Raw genomic sequence first — 19492 nt, 5'->3', positions numbered from 1 at the left:
ATGAATCCCTGCAGTCACGAAAGCTTTAAATCGAAAAAATAATACATCACGACGTTTCGATCGCAACACAAGCGGTCGTCCTCGGGCGGAAAAAAAATAATCGAGCAGTGGAACTGCTGAACCCAATTCATCACGAACAACAATTTGATCCGGGGGGTATCTTCGATGAGTCCCAAGACTCGTCGCAGGAAGGGTCCTGCCGCCTTGAGACGCCCGGCGACTAACATGGGCTCGTGGGTGTTTTGCTTGTGGAGGGTGAACGGGGAGGAAGAACATCGTTTCGTGAGTTTACCGCGCCGTAGGCTTTCGCCAAAAAAATATGATTATCCTTAATAAGAGGTTTTGTTTGGGTTAGATCGCATGAATGTAAATGCGTCGTTAAACCTGCCACCACCCGACACAGCCGATTAGTAAAGGGCTGTCACGCAAATAAATCGTGCCAATTCGTTACTAGTGCAGCAAACAGGTGTGTTTTAAATGTTGTGAGTTTACTCTCCAACGCACCGGTGTGCTGTACTAGCGACGAATTGGCCACGTTCTGTTCACGTTAAAACCCTTACTAATTGGCTGTGTCGGGTGGTGGCGGGTTTAACGGCACATTTACAAGTACGCGATCTCACCCCAAAAAAATAAAACCTCTATTATGGACGATTTCGTGAATCCGTTTCTTGTACTGCCCTGGCCACCTCGCCAACACAGCGAGGCCGGGGGGGAGTCCGACACACACCGTGAGTTCCAGAGTTTAGCAGCGTGGGGTCGGCAACCAAAACATCAAGAAGAGACATTTTAGTAGTAGGGTTTTACCCTTTCAACTGGCACAAAAACTGACATCTTTATACATGGGATCATGTTTGCAATAACCACAACACAAGCAGTTAAAATGCAAACAAAAATAAACAACTCTGATAATGATAATGATATGCACAGAGTTGTTTATTTTTGTTTGCATTTTGACTGCTTGTGTTGTGGTTATTGCAAACATGATCCCTTGTATAAAGGTGTCAGTTTTTGTGCCAGTTGAAAGGGTAAAAACCTATTACTATATTTTGCCACTGGTAAAGGAGATGTCTCATAGTGAGAAGAGACATTTTGTTTTCGAATTGAGTAAGAAACTCAATATTTCAAGGGCCGTAATGCCACGTGGTGAACACGTGACACACGGTGGCCCCTTGATAAATCACGGTGACCAAGCAGCTCCTTAAAGAGCCCCAGGCTAAATGCTTTTAAGCTATCAATTCCGGTTCAGTCGGGTGTTTAAGGTTAAAACAGTCTGCCTCAGCAGCAGACCACGATTTCCCACCTGACGATGGACGCTTGTGTTGCGCCCAAAACGTCGTGATTTATTTTATTTTACACCTACGTGACTTTACCGAAAGAACCAAAGAGGTGGGGCAAAGTTGAGAAGCTTCGAGAAACTACCAAACACGACACGCCAGTCGATGGAATTATGATGGTTATGACGATGGCCATTTGCAATCATTCTTGCTTTGGCGTTTAGAGCAATAGTCGTTTCAATATTTCAAATTAATAACAAACCAAAAAAAAGCCCCGTGAGTCATTTGCAGCAATAGTCGTTTCAATATTTCAAATGAATAAAAAAAAGTAGAATAAAAACCTGTGAGTCACCGAAACAATGCCACGTGTCAGGTTATGGGACAATTTAAGTTTATTTTAAATAAGCGGAAACTTTACACAATATACACCCACACACACACACGTATAACTTACAATCATAATAATAATACTCTCTCGGCAACATGCGCACGCAAGCCAGAAAATTAAATTACAAGTCACACGACGAAATGTACACTTAGACTTCTACGCGAGCGACACTTTCGCAAATGATCGCTTCGCAACATCGGTGCAACACTTAAGAGGACGGCGGCACGATCATCTATCGGATAATGTTTCGTTATCGTACACCTTTTGCTATTGGCGTTACGTCGTCATAGGCAACAGCGTCCGCCCAGTAGCGCTAATCAGCGCGTAGCGTACCACCACTCCCTCCCCGGGTATGCAGGAGGTCGTGGGTTCGATCCCGACCCTGACACCTATATATTTCAAATGTGCGTGTCTCTCTCCCTCTCTCTCTCCCCGTGGTCGTGTGGATTTTTCTCCTTTCACATTGAAAAACATGCCTTTAGAGTTTCGATTTGAAGCTTTCGTGACTGCAGGGATTCATATTCTTGGTTCTTTCGGTAAAGTCACATAAAACATGCCTTTATAGTGTTACTGCTATAAATATCCACGTTGATAAGCCACTTCGTTGGGCTATCATTTCTGAAAAAGAGCTATACAGCTCAGTAGGCCTAACCTGGTAAAATAAAAAAAGTTTATTTTTTATAGGAAATGAACCCCCCCCCCACCCCCGGAAGATTTACATCATCTCAAAAGTGTGACTTTGAGCTGCCCCCCGATTCTGTCTACACGATCCACCGCTGACAACCTCTGCCCAAGTGTGTTCACTGCACTGCATTATTTTCCCACGTGGGAACGGTGAAACAACCCCTCAACCGTTCACTTCGACGGCTACTGTTGTGGTGACATCGTAGGCGACGAGCGGAATGCCCGTTCAACAACGGGCGGCTCAAACCAGGATTCAACCCCGAGAGGTCAGCAGCAATTGAGCAGCTCTGCGCTGTTGACGTGTTCGATACAAACTCATCACCCCCCCCCCCCTAACACCCACCCACCTCCGAAGCCACCCAATCACCGCTGCGTCACTGGGATGATGTTGAGTTATAAATAATCACGAACGCAAAACGATGTCTCGGTCTGAGCTCGGAGTGACTCGTGCCATTTGCGGTTTGGCACCACCTGGAGAGCTAAACTCAGACCGCGGTGGCGATGGGTGAGGCTGTGAGGTCACGTGGCTGACTGCCGGCAATGTCAGCGTTTGGCAGACGGAACTGCGCATTGGCGATGTGCGGTGGCTTCAATGTCACTGTCCATGATGATGATGATAATAATAATAAAAATGTCCTTTATTTATCCAGAAAAAAAAACTCATTCAGGAGGGTTCTTCATTGACCAAGTCCACTCACAATGACCTCTTGACCTCGATCTTCAGGGTGTGCTGGGCACAGATGCTGCTGCTGCTACTGCTTGTCGTGCTGCGAGCTCAGTGGATGAAGGCCGGCCCCGAGCACTGGCTGTACCAGGCAGCACGCGGCAGCTCGCAGCTCGAGTAGGGCATCTGTGCGGCGGCGGCGCTGCTGGCGGCGGCAGCGGCGGGCTGGTACATGCTGTAGAGGTCGTAGAGCGGAGCCGTCCCCGCCCCGTGCGTCGCGAAGCCTCCCAGCAGCAGGCCCTGGCTCACGGAGGACTGCCCGCCCAGCGCCGGCGCCGCTGACACCGCCGCCGCCGCGTTACAGCCCTGCCCGCCGTACGCTTGGTTGGCGCTCGGAAACGCCCGGCCGGCGTAGGCCTGGCTCAGCGGCGGCGCCTGGTAGCCGAACGCTTGGCTCCCGTACGCTTGGCTCCCAAATGACTGGCTGCCGAAACTCTGGCTCCCAAATCCCTGGCTCCCGAAGCTTGGCTCCCAAATCCCTGGCTCCCGAAGCTCTGGCTCCCGAAGCTCTGGCTCGGGAAGTTCTGGCTCGCGAAGTTCTGGCTCGCGAAGGTCTGGCCGAAAGCGGCGGCCGCCGCGGCCGCGGCCGATGCGGCCGCCGCGTTCGCGTTGCTCTGCGTCACCTGGCCGCACGCGAGCGGGGCACCGGGCTGGAACCCCGGGGCTTGGCCGCCAAGGGCTACGGGCGATGTCTGACTCTGGGTGCTCTGGCTGTGCGCGGCGCCGTGGCTGTCGCTGTCGGCGCGACAGCCGCCGTCGCCGGCGGGAGAGACGCTCGTCTGGCTGGAGTACGAGTGGCCGCTGGAGGAGCTGTGGCTGCTGAAGGGATGGATCGTCGGGCGAGCTGCAGGCGTGGCTCGCGGGGCTCGGCCCGTGGTCTCCCGCAAGGCTCTCCATGGTCGCCGCCGCTCCGGCGGCGGGGCACTCGAGCCAAGAGCCACCGGTCACGGCGCCGGCGAAGGCGGTGGACGAGGCAGGGAGGGAAGCCGGGCAGGCGGGCAGCGCGGGAGGGAACGGCAGGCCGGGCAGCGAGGATGGAGAGGTGAAGTCCCCGCCCAGCTGCTCGGGAAACGCGCTGGAGCACGGGGCGACCTGGTCCTCCAGGGGACTCATGTGGTGGGCGCTGCGGAAGCAAAACGAATCGGCGCGTTAACACGGACGCCGCACAGACAGCGGAAGGGGGTCGCTTGCTTCCAGCGTGCGGTGTCTCGCGAGCGGAAACACAGCCGCACAAAATGTGGTTTCTAAAGAGCAGACGGTGCGGTTGTGGCCATAGGATCGGTGTCCCCCCCCACCCCCCCCAATCATGCCTTGCATGTCACGTGACACCACCGTGCTCTGTATGATTTCCAATTGAGTGACCGGGGCGTCATGAAGACAAAATGAACCGTGCACATTGCGTCGCTTTCTGAGATTCCTGACAACTCCTGGGCTAACCAAGCCGGTCGTCGAACCAATCTCTGGCACTGCCTCGCGTCTGTGCCCAAGGCAATGCCCCTTGTCCCATCCTCAACTTGCAGCGGGCCCAACCGCTTCCCATGCACCGCCCCGGTGACGGCTGGAGCGGCTCTCACCTGGACAGCAGCCGGTGGTGCGGCTCGCCGGCCGTGCCGCTGCCGAACCCGTGGATGGGGTTGGTCTGGGAGCCCCCCCGGTACAGCTGCGCCTCCTCGCCGGTGTCGGCGTCACCGCCACCGTAGCCGTCGGAGCGAAGCTGCTTGGCCTCTGAGGGCAGAGAAACGGGGCAAGGGGGGTTAGCGCGCTGCGCTATGAACACCAACCGGTGGTCGCCACCTTGTGCTGGCTTCTTTGAAGTGGCTGTTCGCCCTCTGTGTTTAGCTCGCTGCTGTACAGGGACATGTATAAGTCCCTAGGGGGCGATTTTAAAGGTCCCGGTTTTTTCCACTTGCGTAAAAACGCATCACTCAAGACGACGCATTTCAACGTAGATCTCCACCAGTACTGCTGTGAGTTATTCTTCCCAATGCACCTTAGAGGTGGCAAAAACCGACAGGGGCAACTATCTGGACCCGGTCCCGCGGTGCCCCTCGGTCGACTGGGCGTTAAACAAGAAGAAGAAGAATAAGCGTCACCTATTAAGTAACGCGTCTTATAAGTTGTCTCCGTTAACCGCGCGCGCGCCCCCCACTGCGGGAACGGCGTGGTCACCGCCCGAGCGTGTCGCCCCAACGACAGCGCGGGAGTTCGATGCCTCCAGGGTGTCATCCTACCTGATGCCTCGTCTGTGCCCTCGTCCTTGCCCAGGGGCCGCTTGGTCGCATTTCTTGATCTCAGCTTCCGAATTCTGGCAAAGGGAGAGGGAGAGAGAGAGGGAGATCACGGTCATCGTCTGTACACGGCACCCATGGCGCTGTGGACGCACCGCGTGTATGCCTGGCAACAAGTATTACGGACTGTGGGTTTAACCTCTCATACGTGTCAACTTTTGCACCGTACAGGTGGCGAGTGATATCTCAAACTGGTCCCGCGGTTCCCCACGCATGTAAAATTTGCGTGTATGGCCCCCTTTGTCAATCCGACGGTACAGATGGAGAACGGTTCACATGTTGCCATGCCGACTTCTCCGGAAACGCCCGCTCGGCAGGGTGTTTCACAGCACCCGTGCGATCTGCCAACCCTCGCTGCGCGTGCCCCACGTGTGCCATCACGATCACGACGATGGCAATGACGACGATGTGAACACGGCCGAGCAAGATCTCCGAGCGCGTGATAAAAAAAAAAATGTCTTTGCGTGCAAACTCAAACTCACCTCTCGTGGTTGAGTCCGTCCTCCCTGAAGCCCTTGGCGAAGGGGTTGGTGGCGATTTTTAGCTTCGTGATCTGTCAAGAGAACAACAACACGGCCGTGATTATAGCGCAATGGGGGCATCGCAGCTAGAGCGCTGTGCGTGTACGCGCTGTGCGTGCTTGGAGCGGTGAAGTATTTACAGGCTGCGGGTTCAACGTCGTACTCAGATTGTGAATGTTGTGGCTTGGCTCTCCAACACACCGGTGTGCTGTACTCGTGACGAATTGGCACGTTTTCTTTACGTGACAACCCTTACTAATTGGCTGTGTCGGGTGGTGGCGGGTTTCACGACGCATTTATATCTTGATTTGAAGCTTTCGTGACTGCAGGAATCCATACTCTTTGGTTCTTTTAGTAAAATCACGTAGCGGTGAGCGCTACGCTGCGCTACGGACCCGGCGGCCCGAGGTCGATTCCCGCTCACGGCCAACACCGGTGACGATTATCAGAACCGGTCCTGGGCCTCTCCTAGGTCGACTCAGCCTCAAATTAGTACCCGGTGCGATGCACAAACATCGCCACCGGGGAGACAAAGGCGGCCGGGCGTGGTGTTGGCCACCCACCCCCTCGTGTGCCGTTCAGGCCTTCATAGGTGCTCGCTAAGACAGCACTTGCCCCTACGGTCTGTTACAAACTACACGGGGGGGGGGGGGGGGATCTTTGTCCACGTGTCTGTGCAGCTACATGCGTGCGTACTGGTCCCCACGGTCTGTTAAAGGCCACGCGGGAGGTATGGTGAGTGGGTGGGTGGTGGGGGACCTTTGTGGGGTTTTTATTCTATTTTTCCCCGTAGCCGCGTTCGTCCGAAGGGTGTTAGACTCACCAAGCTGTTCTGGTAGGCGGTGACGGCGATGAACGTGGTGTCGGGGAAGCTGAAGGTGAGCGGGCTGTGCGCCGCCGCCACGCCGCGCCAGTCCGTGTCGCGGACCACGTAGAAGCAGGGCTGGTACTTGTGCATGGAGTGCAGGATCAGCTGTGAGATGGAGTTGGGGGAGGGAGGGGTGGCACGCGTTAATATTGACCAGGGTGCTTTGTGATGGTGACTGCAGCAGCAGCGACGGTGGTGGCGGTGGCGGTGGCACGAAAAATTTAAATTGGTGTATTACCCTTTTATGGAAATAAAACTGGAGGTGTTCAGACGTTCAAACGCCAAGTTGAGAGCTTTTGCAAGGCGTCGAGTACTGGGCTAAGCAGACGCAGTACTTGGCCGTGGTTCTCTGGTCTAACATCCGTTCGCGCGCAGCGTGAGTGAGCGAGTAGTGGGGAGCGGTGGTGCAGCGGTTAGCGCGCTGCGGCAACGAACCCCGGCAACCCCAGTTCCATTCCCGCTCACGGCCCACTAACACCAGTGACGGTCACGGGCCTCCCCTAGGTCGACTCGGCCTCAAATTAATACCTGGTGCTGTGTGTAGTAAACATCGCCACTGGCGGAGACAAAGACGGCCGGGGCGTGGTGCTGGCCCACCCACCCCCTCGTGTGTCACAGTGCCGGCCTTCATACGCGCTGCTCGCTAACAGCACTTGCCCCCACAGTCTGTCGCAAGCTACCCGGGAAGGGAATTCTCCACGTGTGCGCGCGTGTACCTAGCGTGGCACGGCGCCGTGGCGATGTCACTACCACTTCGTTGGGTGTTGTTGTGTGCGCGCGCCGCGTGCGTGTGCGTCATGCTCACGTGTCCGCTCTTGCTGAGCGCGTTGTTGGTGAGCTTCGCCTTGTGGAAGGACACGGGCTGGCGCATCCACTGCGCGCCGCTGCTGGGCGAACTGGGGTGCACGTAGAGGCGGCTGGGCATGCTGAGCTCCGCGGGACCGCTCGCCTCCCAGCGCCCCTCCGCCTCGCGCCACTTGTACTTCACCTCGTCGGCCGGCACGAGCTCCATCAGCATGAAGTAGTTGGCATTGGGGTCCAGGCCGGAGAAACGCAGCTTGCACGGGGGGAACGAGCGCCTGGGTGGTGGTGGTGACGGCAGGGGTGGGGGGGGAGAGATTTGCTTAACAGGGGACCCTCAACATCGCAAAGCTGCCCCTCCCGCTATCACCATTACTATCACCACCCCTTCCGTTGAATCTCAGCTCAATCATTCCGATCCTCTGCCGTCATCGCAATCATTTTAACGCAGCCTCGGAGGCTGATGGTGATATTGGCGGGGGTAGGTGAGCGTTATGGTCGTGGAGATGGTGGTGGTGTTGGCATAGAGATGAATGGCAGGAAGGTGATGATGATGATGGCCATCCCGTTTACTATGGGAGTCCAGTTTACCATGAGAGTCCAGTTTACCATGGGAGTCCCGTTTACCATGGGAGTCCAGTTTACTATGGAAGTCCAGTTAACCATGGGAGTCCAGTTTACCATGGGAGTCCCGTTTATTATGGGAGTCCAGTTTACCATGGGAGTCGAGTTTACCATGGGAGTCTAGTTTACTATGGAAGTCCAGTTTACCATGGGAGTCCAGTTTACCATGGGAGTCGAGTTTACTATGGGAGTCCAGTTTACCATGGGAGTCCAGTTTACCATGGGAGTCCAGTTTACCATGGGAGTCCAGTTTACCATGGGCAGGGCGGCTCATTAAGGACTGCTTCGTGGCCGTTATTTATTAAGGACCACACCGTCTCGTATTCACCACCGCAGTGCATTGTGGCCTCTTAAAAATATTGATTTTTTTTTACCGATTTCTTAAAAACGAATGTCTCTATTTCTTGTTGTTCTTTTGGTTTGCCGACCCCTGGGGCTCAGGGCAATCGCCCACTTGCTGTACTGCCATCACTGCAACGGGCCCACCTCGGGCGTGCGAGGCCGCGCTCCCCGGCCTCACCTGCCGCTCTTGGTGATGATCATCTCGGTGCCGATGGCGTTGAACTTCCTCCACAGCTCCGCGTTGTCGAGCGTGGCGGCCACGCCGCTCTGTGCCGAGCCCGGGAAGGGAGTCGAACCGGCCGTGGCCTGCAGGCAGCTGAGCGGCAGGGAGGGTGGAGCGTGGCGGGGGGCAGCCCAGTCTGGTGGTGGGGGGCCGATGGCAAGGAGGAGGGGGGGGGGGCAGAGAGAGGAGGAGGAGGAGGGGGGGGTGATGGAGAGACAGAGCGAGAGCAACGTGAATAAGCGCAGCTTCCAATTAGCACGGTTGGCTACGTACGGTGCGAAAGAAGTTCAACACACATATATACACACACAAATCGACCCAATGCGATGCACGTAGTAGTTCAATTCCCGCTCACGGCAAAATTTCTAAACCGCCTTTGGGCCTCCCCTAGGTCGGCTCAGCATTGAATGAGTTACGGTACCTGGTGCGGTAAAAAAAATCAATACAGGGGAAACAAAGGCGGTCGGGCGTAGTGCTGGCCACCCCTCCCCACCTCGTGTGCTGTGCCGGCCTTCATAGGCGTTGCTGTTTAGGCTGCAATGCGGGGGGTGGGTGCGACCTCTGTCTTTGCGTATTTGAGTGTGAATGTGGTGGTGGTGGTGGTGGTGGCGGTGGCGGTGTTGGTGCAGGCAGGCAGGTCGGCAGTGTAGGTATTCGCGCCTGGGGGGGGGGTGTCGTTAGTTAGTAGTTGTTGTTGTTGATGGTGGTGGTGGTGTGGTGGTGGGGTGGGTAAGAGAGTCCGCGCCGTGATTCACTCCCCCGCGCGCCTGTGAAGCTCCTTTCGCGTGAGCGTGCGAATGAGTCTACACCCGCCCGCCTGGAGGTTAACAGACAGCAGCGACTGCCCCCTCCCCCCCCCCCCGGGGTAGACTTGGCCTCGCCGCGGGCACGTGGAATGTTCGCCACAACCCAGAAGTTTGTTGGAGCCGGGGGGAGATGTCAACGGGGGCTTTTTTGTTTTGTTTTTGCCAGTCTCAAAGTGTGGAAATTAAGAGTTGGGTTTTAATCCCGTTCGATTCCCGCTCACGGCCAACACCAGTGACGATTACCAGAACCGGGCTTGGGCTTCCCCTAGGTCGACTCAGCCTCAAATGAGTACCTGGTGCGATGTGTGAACATCACCACTGGGGAGACAAAGGCGGCCGGGCATGGTGTTGGCCACCCACCCCCTCGTGTGCCGTGTTGACCTTCATAGGTGCTCGCTAATAGCACTTGCCCCAACAGTCTGTAAAGGCTACACTATGGGATCTTTCAGTGTGCACGTGTGTGTGTGTGTGCGTGGTCTATCATGGAAAATAAAAGTTGCGTAACAGGTAACGCTTCGAGCGATGTTGGGTCTTCACAGCACAAATATAGCGAGGCGAGAGAGAGAACACGTGGCGATCATCCGAGCTGGGGACTCAACTTCACACCATGGATCCTGATGACAATTACATTTTTTTTAATGTTTACGGATGGACAGGTTTTTGTTTGTGTGTGGATGTTTTAAATTGTCATATTAATAGAGTTATCTTAGGTAGTAGCTATTGCCAGATACATGCTTCAATGTTCAAAAGATATATTACGAAATTGACAAATTTGAATATTTTAAAGAAACTCAATAAGTTCGTCGATGACAGTATGCACTATGCGACGTTTCGAGTAATGCCCCTTCGTCACAGCACATAGCCTACGTGCGTGTGAATGGGGGGCCACGTCAGTGCTCTTAACCAACGTGTTGAGTCCTGTTTGGTTTTTAATTTGTCTGTTTAGTTATTTAGCTGTGAGCGTAGCCTCGACGATATTTGTCTCAACATTTCAAATGTCTCGTCCACCGAGAACACGGCCGTGAGTGTGCTCACTGCACCGTCGCTGTCCGTGTTCGCGTGTGTCTGCACGCGTGTGAGTTTACGGGTGTGGGGCGATTCATGTACCGTAGGCCTATGTACGTGCGCACGCTTGTACACATTTAGGCATGGATGTCATCTGGTATACATAGATGCGTTTAGTCCTACACACATGCGGTCCGCGAATGGGGAGATAATCATGAAATAATATCGCGTGGACTGCACGAACGGCAACAGGAGTAATGAATGGCAAGATTCGATACGATCTGGAGACCATACTGAACATGTTAAGAACATGCGTGTTAAGTACAACTGTGTATGCCTGCGAGACTTGGACATTGAAACAGACTGACAGAGGTGAGATATTGGCACTCGAAATGTATTGCCACGGAAGGATACTGCCTCTAAACTGGACCCAAAGAATGACCCAAACATGCTCAAATCATAGACACACGCTCATATCACACACACGCTCATATCACATATATACACGAAGACGGTCGTGACTGAGTGAGTGATGCAAATTCTAACGATGCCCTCTAAGGGATGGACATCTATCTGCAATGTGTCACAAATGTAAAGCTGCGTCTATGCTTACAACCTCGCGAAATCACAAAAACATTTTGGCAGTGTTTTGCCAACCAAACGTTCTGGACAATCGTTTTTTTAAATATTATTTTAGATATGTTCAACCTGGGCTCACGAAAGTTTGAATGTGGAAGCTTGAACATCACTTTTCGGACACTTTTTCAAATGTGTGCGCGCGCGTGTACACACACACACACACGTTTGTGTAAGTGTCTGCATGTGCATGAGCGGGGATAGTCAGTCGCACGTATGCGCTGCTCACCTCTGGAGAAGGCTGCTCCGTCTCCCACGTGCTGATGATGATGATGTTGCTGCTGCGGATGATGCTGCTGCTGATGATGATGATGTTGATGCTGTTGCCTGCACATCCCCGCGCAAGGACCAGTGGTCATTGGCGCCAGGGGCAGCGGCCGGTGGAACGGCATGAGCTCTCCCGTCTCAAACATTGTCTCACGACTCGCTCTTTCTCACGAATCTCTCACGACTACTCTGTCTCACGGCTCTGTCTCACGGCTCCTCTGTCCCAAGACTCTGCCTCTCCAGGGATGCGCGACTGCTCGCTCTGTGCGAGTCTACGAGGCTGACGGCGCAATTTGTAAAAGGTGGAACTCCTTTGATCCTCACTTCAACTCCTCCCACCCAACTTCGCTCCTCCTCTTCATCCACAATCCCAACATCCCCCCACCACGACCGCGCCTTGTGGTCGCTAGATCATAGCGGATCTTCCGATCGTTTCATAGGTCCATCCGCCCTCCATCCACCCACCCCCCCACCCAAAGCTAATGACAACTCTCCCAGCAATAACCGCGCCATGTGGTCTCTTCAATGTCCAGCAGCAATGTGTGGAGGTGTGAAAGGCGGCTGGTGGTGGTGGTGGTTGTGTCCATGGGCCCTGCAAGGCACCGGGCCGCGTTGCGCCTTTGAAGTCGCGTGCGACATCGAGAGACAACAACATCATCATCATCACTGACCGACCGGGCTGCCACCGTCATAGGAATGTGGATTTGTCAACAGCTGATTCAGTACGCGGGTGATAGGGGCTGAGCACCGCTCGCTTGAGCAGAGACACTGAGTTATAGACTTTATTTCAATGTTCTCTCCACCTGGGTCAATTCGCCAGTTAACGCATCTGATTCTTTGTCATCCACTACTCAAACCCAGCGTTTTAATTCCTTAAACAACATCGTGGACTCGTTCTTTACTTATCCAGGAAATTCTCGGCGAATTTTAAGACTCTTTTCAAGAGGGTTACTGCGTTGGGGTATTTTGTCCAATTTATCTTCAAGCGCGTGTGGAGTATATATGTTCTTGTTTAGATATATATTTACACGGCTGATTTAATTTGCTGTTATCCTTAATATAAATTATTCGAAACCTTTTACTAAATCGTAATAATTATAACAATTACGCAACCGTGATTATTCGTTCAAAATTATAAAAACCGTTAACTGGACATGAATTAGTCTGCACGTAATGGAAGTTAGTCTATCCGTACAAAATAATATCTTAATTTGCCTAAACTCTAAATCCAGGTCTATAGAGTAAATTGCATTACACGCAACATGTGCAATACCCCGTGTGGATTCATCTCGCACATGGACTCTTGTTCTTGAGGAGTGGTGGCACAGCGGATCACACGCCGCGCTACAAACCGGATTCCCTGCTCACGGCCAACACCAGTGACGATTATCTGGAACGGTCCTGGGCCTCCCCTAGGTCGACTCAGCCTCGAATGAGTTATTGGTGCGGTGTGTAAACATCGCCATTGGAGAGACAAAGGCTGCCTGGCGTGGTTGCTGGCCACCCACCCCCTCGTGTGCCGTGCCGGCCTTCATAGGTGCTCGCTAACAGCACTTGCCCCCACAGTCTGTTAAGGCTATACTGGGGGGGGGTCTCTCTATCTGTGCATCCTCGCAGCAGCAACAGCAGCTTCTGGTTGTCCATCGAACCAAGACGGTGGTCACCGCATCGAGCGCCGTCACACGCCACTTCTGTGGCCGTCTGGAACGCGCTTTTCCTTCCGATATTAGGACACCGCTGAAGCTATGGCACTTTAGAAATCGTCGAGATTGAAACCCTCATTTCTTTGGGACTGCTTCTTGTGTTTAGTTTGTTGTCCTTCCCCCGCACCTCCCATTTGCACGGTTGGCTACGTGCGGTGCGAAAGAAGTTCAACGTACGTACATATGCAGTATAAATATAAATTAGTATTGTCCTTAAGGAGACAATGCACTTATAAGGAATGTTACGATGCGACTCGTCACCGGACAAATATTGACACGCGCTTTCGTAATTGGTGGATAAATTCAACTATGTATTCACTAAATACTTGCGGGACAGTGATTCATTCATTCGGTTAATAATTATAAAATATAATCTTTGCGTGCGACAAACGGCGAACGAACGCGCACCACTGCTGAGCCGGGTCGCTGCCCCGAAACGTTTGAGACGGGGATGTGAAACTCTGAAATACCCGAAACGTCGCCTATTACATATATATTGTTTTCATTTTAAGGCCACGCAGTGTCGTTATTGACAAATGTGTTGTTAATTGCGTTTGTACACCACTGCCAAAGCAGCAGCAACATCAGCAGCGGCACCATCGCTACCACCAAATAATATGTTCAATATTACGGCGTAGGATGGATGAACACATACACATATATATACAACCCGATAAAAGCGTCGGAGTTGAACAGCGAACTCGCCTCGAGCGTTACTCGCCCCATCGGGCTTTCTTTCGAGTACCCTGCCGCGTGCAACAGCTAATGAACGAGTGATTGCCCGAGCGTGCCAACGCGATGCCCCTGCCGAAAATGTATTCGTGTGTACGTTGAGCTTCTTTAGCGCCGTACGTAGTCAACCCGTGCTGATCGGAGATGCGGGTAAGGACAACAAACTAAAACAGTACACATATATACAGTATACGTACAGTGTATGTACACAGTATACGTGTGTAGTGTTAGATCCTTCCAAACAATTATTCTCTGCACACAAGCGGCATGAAAATGCATATGCGCAGCTTGAGTAATTTTTCTTTGGAATGAACGCAACGCGTGACGCAGGGACACGTGGCATCGTGCGCGGCGCAAGATGCACTGCTCACGTCCCTGGCGAGTGACAATTGTGAACCGCTCCTCATTGGGGGGGGGGGGGGCACTTGGAGGGGGGGGGGCTCCTGGAGGGGGGAGCTGAGTTGACCTAGGGGAGGCCCAGGACCGGTTCCGATAATCGTCACTGGTGTTTGGCCGTAAGCGGGTTCGTAGCGCAGCGCAGCGCTAATCGCTGCACCACCGCTCCCCAATACAATACACAGGCACTTGGAGCTGCGGTAGGTCACCTGTCGATGTCAAAGTTCGTAACTGGCTGAACAAAAACAGCGAAATGCCGCGTGGAGCAACATCGCCGATGACCGCCCAACACAGTACGCGTATCCTGGTGAAACAACCGGAGCCCGACTCAGCTACCAACCTCGTATGCTATCGTGCAATGGCTTTAGAACATTCGCATTCTATTGTAGGCACGCAGAACATGGGTTGGATTCGAGCGGGGCTGCGTGCCGGATGCGGCATGGAGCCGCTCGTGAGAGGCTGGAACAGAAGAGAGAGAGAGAAGGGGGTGGGTGGTGGGGGGGTTGGGTTTGGGGGTGTTGGCCCACGTGGTCCATGCGGGGCTCTGCAGGGAGCCGCGTCGCACGCACGCGGCACACGCAGGCGACAACCGCCGGCTGTACCGGGGCAGCTGGGGTGGTGGGGTGGTAAGGGAGGAGGAACGGGGGGGGGGGGGGTTGCCCTGGAGGTAGCCCCCTTGAAAGCAACTTGAGCCGTGGAATTCTAGATTTGAAGCTTTCGTGACTGCAAGGATTCATACTCTTAGTTCTTTCGGTAAAGTCACGTAGGTAAAAAAAATGATGACGGAGACTTGTGTTGTCTCCGAAACGTCGTGAGTTTATTATTTTATTTTTATTAATTTAAATTTCATTTTTTTTTATACCTACATGACTTTACCGAAAGAACTAAAAGTTTGAGCTGTGGAAGTCCACGAGTGCGATGGGTTGGAAAACCCCGCGGCTCAGGAGGAGGCACATGCCGCTCTTCAAGGATCGTCTCGGGGCCTCCACCGACACTACGGGGTGGACCATGAGTCTGGGATCATAGAGGGGGAAATAACTCATTCATATTGTTGGGATATTTCGGTACAGTCACGTAGATAGGTTGTTATTTTCTTTCAAGCTATCTAAGTGACTTTACCGAAAGACCCCACAAAATATGAATTCCTGCAGTCACGAAAGCTTCAAGTCAAGATTGAACTCGTTCATGTTTTTTTTTTGTTTATGCAAGTTCATGATGTATCTGAGTAAGGAAGAACGAGTCTAGATCGTTCCCCTCGTAGGAAATCGGAGGCAGAGGGAGGTCGCTGTTGAATTGAACAGACTTTGCACCCAGACCGCGAGCCAATGACACAGAGCTGTGTTAGCGAACTTGTTGCAAAGTTCAGGGAAACGGGATCCACACAGGATAAAGCGCGAAGTGAAGCTTGGAGGAGTTGTGTAGCAGGAACAACGGTGGACACACCGAGCACGTTCCGTGAATACAAGCGTTGTCATTGCCTTGTTTGTATTATGTGTCCCATGTTTCCAGACGTATGCGACTCCCTGTATAATTGCAGAGTAAAGCATAAAACGAACCCCCTTCTAATAATTTTCCAACGTCGAAATAAACCGGTGATTTGTAACGCGGCATTATTACAAATCACCGTACGTGTGCTGTTCTTAAACAAACATAAAGTCTCGATTTAAAGCTTTCGTGACTGCAGGGATTCATCTTCTTGGTTCTTTCGGTAAAGTCACGTAAAATGGAAATAATAAAATAATATAAATAAAACATAAAAAAAAATATTTTATTATGTTTTATTATTTGATTATGTTTTATTTTTATTATTTTATTATTTCCATTCTACGTGACTTTACCGAAAGAACCAAGTAGAAAAATATAAAGTCTTCACGACAAAATAAATGGTTCGAAGTTATTCGTAAAAAATAATAAAATAAAACAAATCTAACATAATAAAATATGATTTTATTATGTTTTTATTTTATTATGTTGTATTTTTATTATTTTATTATTTCCATTCTACGTGACTTTACCGAAAGATACAAGTAGAAAAATATAAAGTCTTCACGACAAAATAAATGGTTCGAAGTTATTCGTAAAGTACCCGTCTCGGATTCACGCGCATGGCGATTCTCATGAGTTCTGTGGGTTTTTTTTGCTCCTCTTCTTAATTTGTGTTGCCGATCCCACGCGCTCGGAATGAAGACTCCGTCAAAGAATCGTCGACTCGTGTCAGCGGCTGCCGAAATGATGCACTCCCAGAAGAGCGTCTGGCTGACGTGACATGCATATCAACGTCCCTGTCGATTCAGTGCCCTGCCTTATCACAGACCAATTCAGACGTTATTGGTCACCCCGTGCCCCTTAAAAATCTCAACGTTCATCCTCCAAAGTGCACATCACAAGGGAGAAACGCAAAAAATAGATAAAGAAAATGTTTGCCTCTTGAAACGGCTGTACGCCGTTTGGACCTGAAAACTGAATTTCCCCGTACAAGAATACGGAGTAAAGCGTGTGGGTTGACAAGTATGTGTATACATTTTGATTTACAGCTTTCGTGACGGCAGGGCTTCATATTCTTGGTTCTTGCTGTGGATTTCACACCTGATGGTGATTGATTGTGTTGCAGTCGAAACGTCGTGAGAATTTTATTGCTTTATATATTTTTTTATTTTTTTTACGTGACTTTACCGAAAGAACCAAGAATATAACTACGTGTATATAATATATATATATATGTGTATGTGGAAGGATAGTTACGTGAACGTAAGGCGTACGTCAAGTTTAACACGTAGGCTTTCGCGACCAATATTATACAACGACACATTAATATATTTACGCGATCTAATCTAAAAAAAAAACCTGCGTTATGTAAGGCGTACGGTCTAATTATAATTATTGTGTAACTGACACTTCGGTTGAGGGCGTCACGTCACCACGCACGAACCGGGCTCAACGCTGTGGGATGCGGGTGACGTAATCACGTAGACGTGCGCGGTTACGTCACCACAGCGCACTTGTCCACCCGTGCAGCCAGCCAGCCAGCAAAACTGTTTTTTTCTTTTTAAACGCACAAAACACCGCGTGGTAAAAGGGGTAAAGGTGCAGCCCTGCAATTGCTCGCTCACTCCACTGCTGGCGGAAGGTCCTCCGACTTAGAGAGGGAGCTCTAGAGCTGGCAAATCAAATCTGGAGTGGTAATTGGCCTACTCTTCCACGTTGACCAGACATCTCGGAAAGAGGGTGGGAGTTTCGTTTTAAACCTTTCGTGACTGTAGGGATTCATATTCTTGGTTCTTTCGGTAAAGTCACGTAGGTATAAAATAAAATAGATTAAATCACGACGTTTCGATCGCAACACAAGCAATCATCATCAGGTGGGAAAACCACAGCAAGAAAAATGTATCTCTCCCACTTCAGCAAAACATTTCTTGCTGTCGTTTACCCACCTGATGATGATTGCTTGTGTTGCGATCGAAACGTCGTGATTTAATCTATTTTATTTTTAACCTACGTGACTTTACCGAAAGAACCAAAGAGTAAGAAGAGCCGTTCACCCTTGCTGGCAGTGCAACAGCAAGTGCTAAGATGTTCAAACACCAAATAGATACCGATTCTTAGGTTTTTTTCGGTAAAGTCACGTAGGTGTTGCCTCCGAAACGTCGTAATTTTTATTTTTATTTTATTTTACTTTTATTAATTTTTTTTTTTTTTTACGTGACTTTACCGAAAAAAACCCTAACAATATGAATCCCTACAGTCACGAAAGCTTCAAATCTAAAATAGATACCTGTTTGTTTTCGAGGAATCAAGTAATGGCATTAACCACAAATGGTACTTGTGATGAACACGCATACACAACATGCTCTGACATAAATAATTAAAAACACCAGAGTTGGCAGACCTTCTCTGTGGCTTTGTCTTAGATAACAACGCCACAAGGCGAACGGTACAAAGCCAAAGCACGTATCAGAGCATGAGTAGCTCGGGGTGAGCAGCTGTATCACGGGGTACATTTTGATACTGGCAACAAAAATTCCCATGGCGTTGCGTTGTTGTTGTTGTTAACTGGAATCAAACCAGGCGACCTCTGCAATGCAAACAGATCCAGTGTGAGTTGACCATGAACATCGCCACTGGGGCAGCTTCTTCTGTTCCTTAGCTGATTTAAAAAATATATATTTATTGGTGCAACATTGTGCGGCTAACCGTTTAACGGGTTTTACCGGTTTTAATGCGGTTACTGGTTTTGCAAAACAAAACAGGCCTTCACAACCCTTGTCAATATTGCGGGAGACGGGACTTACCTTTCACCCGCAATGAATTGCAAATCTCTATTGTTTTTAATCCAAGAATACATTTTTATTTTGTGCTATGCTGGCATTAAGTTGAATTAAAAAACATCGTCCATCCTGCCTCGTCTGCACAGTTAACCTCGCGCGGAATAGGTTAGGCACGCGAAATCAAATCGTCGCGTGGAGAGAGATATCATGTGAAAAAAAATTAAAAATCGGTTTTAGTCTTTCTGGCAATACAACAGAACTAGAGTGGTTCGCGCGGCGCTGCAAGATGCACACGGTGACCCGAACTCGATTCCCAAGCAGCTCAGCGCGGGGCCTGTAGCATGTGTTATAAAGAGACCCTAAATTAAAATAAACACGTAAATATAAACACACACATTTTTTACTTGCATAGTAAAGTACTTGTATTTTTTAAATTGCTATACAGCCAGATAATACGACACATCGCTAACCTTAAACGCCCAGTCGTTCGTAAAAGTTTAAGGCGGTATAGTACTATAGTAATAGAGCAAGTGCCGAATCACTGAACCGAAATTGATAGCTTGAAAGCGTTTAGCGCGGGGCCCTTGAAAGTGCGGGGCCCGTAGCATGTGTAGCTACTTGTGCTACTGGGATCGTCCGGCACTGTTCCCAAGCACGGCTCACGTCAGTGGCGAGCGAGATGGGAACCGCTCCTTGAGAGGCCATTCATCCAGCAATGGATTGACCGAGGGCTGTGAACAGGGACGGCGAAACTGTGGGGTGAGCGTGGCAGCGTGGATGCGACGCATAGGGGGTCGAGTCCTTCACGAGGGGGGCCCAGAATCAACAGACAAAAAAGAGTTTTTCAAAAAGAAAACGTTAAGAAAATTAAACTAACAATTTATTGTTTTCAAATGTATCAGCAACCCCGCGGCATCAGCAGCCGCATGCTGATGGGCTCTTTAA

The 19492-nt window shown here is 50.9% G+C and overlaps 1 pseudogene; it reads right to left on the bottom strand.

Annotated features, from left to right (window-relative positions):
• Positions 1 to 3121: 3121 nt before the first annotated feature.
• LOC133348956 (T-box transcription factor TBX5-like) lies at positions 3122 to 11597 on the bottom strand (annotated as a pseudogene).
• Between the last annotated feature and the right edge of the window lie 7895 nt (positions 11598 to 19492).

The sequence above is a fragment of the Lethenteron reissneri genome, chromosome 28, assembly GCF_015708825.2.
Source record: "Lethenteron reissneri isolate LAM-NWPU_2019-01 chromosome 28, ASM1570882v1, whole genome shotgun sequence".
NCBI lineage: Eukaryota > Metazoa > Chordata > Hyperoartia > Petromyzontiformes > Petromyzontidae > Lethenteron > Lethenteron reissneri.
The sequence above is the reverse complement of the archived record's forward strand: the minus strand, read 5'-3'. Positions and strand labels throughout refer to the sequence as shown.